Genomic DNA, 6,042 nt, shown 5'->3' on the forward strand with positions numbered 1-6,042 from the left:
AAGCAGTTCAGAGCAGTGTTTTCTGTGGGAGATGGGAACTCCCTTTGGGCTGGACTTTGGGCTTTTTCATTTTGCAAACCTATTACATGCACAAAAAATATATATAACTCAATAAAGGAGAGGGAAAAAGCCAAAAACCATAATACCACCTCTTTAAGCTAAATGCTAATCTAAGCATGCAAACATGCTCACAATGTCAACATGCTGGTAATATAACCATGTTCACCGTCTTACTTCTTGTCTACATAGTGAAAACAACACACTAGCACATCAGCAGCAGCTTCAGTCCTCCATCACTGTCTGCACGGGATGCAGTCAAGCACAGTACTCCTTTGAAGATCACAGTACTCCTTTGAAGATCAGCCACGTTATTGCACGTGTAGTTATGCGCGTAAAAGTGAAGAACTTGAAACGCAAAAGTGTGAGTGAAACAACCCTTTATAATGGCCCATGAAGACCGCTGTCTAGGGAAAAATGAAAATGTATTCTTCTTTTGTAAAGTACAATTATTTAGCCAGTTCTTCTGTATGGTGCAATTAGTTTTTTTCTATATGATTACAGCCACTAATATGAATGAACTCTTAAGTCATTCAGCCAGCAAAGTCATTGGTATTCCCACCCTGAACTTATCTGATTGTGTCACCTCATCCTCGATCCGCAAAGCAATTGCAATCACACATAACCCAGACCATCCACTCTCCCAGCACTTTATACCCCTTCCTTCTAGACACAGATACCGACTACTCGTGCACAGAAAGAATCGTTTTAGCAAGAGCTTTGTTCCTGCAGCCTATGAACTTAAAATAAGTAACTTCCTAAGTAACTTAAGTTGCTTGTTATATATTAGTAAGAAATCCAGTCCTTACCATGAATGTCAAAATTAAAAACCGCCCAATGGTTGTTGAGATATTTCAGTCTGCACCAAAGTGGCACACCGACAGATCTAGTGATCAACCAATGTCCTTGAGTTAAAGGTCTTGTAGGTTTGTGCTTAAACAATGAAACAATAATGACTAAATGTGAACCACCCCCACTGATTGGGACAAGAAAAAATATAATCAAGAGTGAGAAAGTCATTAGGGAGACTGAGCGAGAGCCATACAACATCTAGAACATGGACAAGCTCTGCATTTTTTCCACTTACTGCTTCCACAAATTCACATATCAAGGGCAAAGTGGGCAACTGCTCTGGCACTCCAGATACCCAGTTGTCCCAAAAGTCCAACATGCAATTAATGTATGTCCGTTGGCTTTGGTAATTTGATTAATTGAAAATGTATTAGAGAATCTGCTCCACAAAATAAACTAAGGCAGGTTTTGCATTAGTAAGGCTATTCTATTTAACCTCCTCTGTTAGAGTACAGATCCATGGATTAATTTTGCTGTGTTGGGACATTACTATAGAGCCAGGACAGCGACTTGAGATTATGGAATTGAAAATAAAAGTTAGCATGGACAGCAAAACATGACCTGAAAAAACTTGACCTTCGCATTGAAACTAAAGTAGTGTTGGCCCTGAAAAAGTTGCCAGCTTCTAATAAAGAATGAATGTAACATACTATTTCATTTATGTTATTCAGATATTTGGTCTTCTGTACCTAATTGCGGTAGCAAATTTTAAACCAAGGAAATTTTTGCCCCAGGGCTCCCCAACAGATGTATCCTTTCATGATCCATCCAGACATATATAGAAAGACAAACAGTCCCTCTGTTTATTTTTGCTTTCTCCAGGCCTGCAGCAGATTGCTTTGCACAGTACAATGATCATAACAGTCAGCATTAATATTTTGTGCTTGCTCTGCTCCCAGAGAGAAAGAGACAGAAAAGGTTGTGCAAATAAAACTTTTATGTTTTGAAGTAAGAGGAAGCTGGAAACAAGCTCTGCAGGTTCAGTTTTAAATCTTGACGTCCATTTTGACTTTCCAACACAAGTCCTGAAGTCCTATTTAAAGTCTGGCTAAAGCATGAGAGCGCAGAATCTGAAAAAAAAGAACACACGCCATTTTAAGTGTCTGTTTTTTATATGTATGAACAGTAAGATCCTTATTTGGTGGTGTGAGACCAGTCTAAGGTCTACCTTTTGTGATTTCAATCCTTGTTTATTACTTCGTGAGCCCTATCCCATGGGAACTGTAAAAGGAAACAGCTTCACTGTCAATAAAATACTTAATGCTAAGGTTCACTCATGAATAAGCCGCCGAATAGCTTTTTTTTTTTTAGGTCCATTGCACAATTTCTTTCTTAATCATCTGTAGAGTAAATATATCTTCGGGAAAAAAATACAGCTGCCATAAGCTGCCTGGCTGTTTTATAATGTACTTTCATTCAGTCAGAAAGTTTTCCATAATTTCCCTGTAGTTGTTAATTTGGCATGTACATCTATTGGTAGTTTGCCTGAATTTGTAAACAAACAAAAAAAAGTATAGCAAGGGAATTTTGAGACTAATGTCACTCACTCACTGAAGCCTCACTTAAAATTTATATTCTTCTGTCTTGACCTGATTCAGTTACTTACTAGCAACTGTAAAGTTCTCATCTTTGAACAAGTGTTGTACATGTGATTAACAATTCAAGACAAAATCACATCAGGCCCATTTTGCTTCTCCAATTCTTTTTGAACAAATTGCTGAGTGGCAGCAATCTAGATATTTTGTGTAGGTGTTACATCCCAGCTCGTGTGGGGGAAAGAGACGTACACATAAACCAGATGTTCTAGTAGGAAATCATTCCTACAAAAGATATGTAAGAATCTGAAATAAATATAATAAGTGAAAAGTGAGCATTCAACTAAAAAATGTCCAAGTAAGTGCTGCTGACAGCTGGAACATTACATTTACTCATTTAGCTCTTTTATTCTATCCAAAGCAACTTACAATTGCTATGTATGTAAGAGGTCACACACCTCTGGAGCAACTAGGAGTTTTGTCTTGCTACACATTGGTGGAAGAGTCACAGTGGGGAATTGAACCCAGGTCTCTCACACCAAAGGAATGTGTCTTATCCACTGTCCCGTTACCACTCCATGGTGGAAAATTTACATTAAAAAACTTGATCCAATAATAGAGAAAAACTTGACAAAAGGAAGCATGTTTCAGATTATTTCATTTATTTCATTAAATGCTGTCATTTAACCAACCTTCCTCCACCTTCAACTCTGCAGAGCTGAATGCGAGGTTGTCTATAACTGAAAAGTGTTTGACTTGGAAGCAAAACATGTTAACGGACAATGAGCTACTTCGTAAGAAAAGAGAAAATTATCCACTGCAGTTCTGCATCATGGGGCACTAATGGAAGCACTGTAGATAAAATTAAGGTACAGGTGCAAACACCTCAGAAGAATGAGGTCGAACAAATTCATTTTGGAGATTCCCAAACAGACAAAAGTCCAGTGAGCGGTGAAATCTGACTCCTCCTGCCAAACAGTATTAAATTGGCTCATTTTGTCTTTGCTCTCACTTGCTTGCCAGGTTTCTGATAACATATTCAATATAAAGCTGGCAGCAAATTAATGGCCCCTGACATAATAAACAGAACTCGATACTGTTGCTTAGCCTGTGGGTGTGAAAGCAATTCACATCATAAATGTTGGCAATAGGTGTCCAATTAATTTATGGACTGTCAATATCTGTAGTTATCATGGAACAACAGGAAAGAGATTATATTAGCAGCCACAATAAGTATTTACATATTTCTCATGTTTGAACAAATAAGATAATTTAAATTCAAAGATATGAACCAACAATTCAGAGTATTTTTTTGGGAGACACTAATCTTCGAGTCTTTTTACTACACTACACTGATCTTTAGCAAGAGTTTAGGATAACCTATATCACATAGCTGGTTATGAACTCATCTTTCCTTTTTAATTTCTTTACAGCCTTCTCTCTTTTTTTTTTTAATTTTTAACAATGAGTAGTTTTGCAAAATACTGGGTATACTTACTTTCTTATATTTAAGGTTAATTTTGAATGCAGGACTTTTAGACTTCAGTGCTTTTGTAGATTTCCGTTTCCTTTCAAGACTTACAGCCCATGAAGCAATGCTTCAAAAAATGTCCTATAAAGTGAATGCTCCTCGTATTTTTCTCTTCTGCCAGATATTCTGACTGAACTCAGTCACTTTCACTGGTGCTGCCTCCATGGAATCTAATTTCATGCTGCTCTCACCGTGCACCATCTTCTGGTTACGCTACTGATCTAATATCTCAGCCGTTAGATTGATTTACATTGCTACAGCTTCTATTTGAAATGCCTCTGTGTTAACGTAGCAGTCTTTTAATGTAATAACTGAACGTACATGGCTTTTGTGTTGTTGGCCATTTGGGCTCGGATTTGATCACATACCACTGCACTGCAAAAATTAGACTGACCAATACAGTCTAAAGATTTTCTTAAAATTAACATGACAGAAGAGAAAAATTTGACTGGATTCAATTTTAATTGCTTACCATCATTACCATGTGTTTGTCTGGAGAATTTCCAGAGACCTACTTAATAACTGACTTTCTAGGCTTGTTTGTGTAACTTTGTAGTCGGTAGGATGAGCCATTGTAAATAAAGACTGTGTTAAAAGATAACATACATGTGCCACATTTACTTTGTGTTCAGACAAAACATGTGAATTTTAGAGGTGGCCTGATTGACACACAACCTAATGAGCAAACATTGTTACTCAGCAAATCTACCATGTGGCAAAATGTTAATTCTCGACTTATCAGTAGGTAAAGATCATGGTTTTAATATTGAAAAAAAAAAAATCCAGTAATTTGAAGACCAAGACAGATGTGTTTACTTCATCAATATTTAGCAAAAATCTCTATCTTTACTTGACTTTAACTAAGGTAACATAAGTCAGGCCCACTTACATTACCCTGTAAAACACACTTGGCAAAAACAAATTAGTAGCATATAAACCCAATTGGGCAAAAATACAACCTCATGAAATCTGGCTGTTCGCCTCTCCATGGATGAATTCAGTTTTGAAAAATTCGACTTAACCACAACTGTAAGCTTCGAAAGCATGGTCCCTTGTATTTCCTGCTTCATGAACTGAAACAGCACTGAGAGTGCAGAAAGGTCAGGAGGAACACAAAGTAGCCTCATACGGCACAGTATCCTGTGTCTCCTCTTTCTCTCCATTAATGACACACCACTTTTCAAATTTGGTCCATACCATGCCTGAAATAAAAGCATTTCAGGGGATTGATCAATACCCATTGATTGCTACAAGATATTTAGTTCATCTATTGTCTTAACTCGGGCTGAAATAAAATAATCACTCTTGACCAACTTTTTGTTTTGTTCTTTTACAGCTCAAGCTGTATAAACCGACTCTAAAGAATAACCCAGTGGTTTGGTGTGAAAACCACCCAGCGTTTCAGTTCAGCCGAATCGATTTAGCCTGGATTTCTGTTAAACACATTAGTGCACTTTGATTTTTTTGCTCTCTTTTAAACCAAAGTCTCTGCAGACACTCACAGGCCTGTCCCTCCTCTTTCATGAAACACATTCTCACTCAGAGTAAATTTAGGAGACACGTTTAGTTCAGCCTTATGGTGCCCCAAAATATCATGAATTTAAAGTATATTTTGGATGGGTGGATTTTTAAAAGGTAATACTGACTTTTGAACAATTTCCAGAGAGTTTCTCCACAGCTGTGATCAAAGGGCCAAAAGCTAAACTAAAAACTTACATGTCATCTTAAATTATTTGTGAAATTGTACGAAATATATAAGAACACAATTACATGATCCACTTAAACCTGAGTGATGACTGCGGAAGGTCTCATTCACACCTGTAGTTTGGTTGTGACAGGTAATTCATTCAACTGTTTTCATATCTGTCATTCTGCATCATCATCTTTATTTTTATTCTACACTTTACTTTGCTGTTTGACTTTATTTATTTTCTCTGGTCGTCCCAAAGAGCTTGCTAAGAAATAATGTATCATCAAGATTGCAACTGGACCTCATATGTCATAAATAATGACAGAGAGGTAAAAGCAGGGAAATAAAAATAGATGTGGGGGGGGGGGGGGGGGGGG

The sequence above is a fragment of the Micropterus dolomieu genome, linkage group LG07 (genome assembly GCF_021292245.1).
Source record: "Micropterus dolomieu isolate WLL.071019.BEF.003 ecotype Adirondacks linkage group LG07, ASM2129224v1, whole genome shotgun sequence".
Lineage (NCBI taxonomy): Eukaryota > Metazoa > Chordata > Actinopteri > Centrarchiformes > Centrarchidae > Micropterus > Micropterus dolomieu.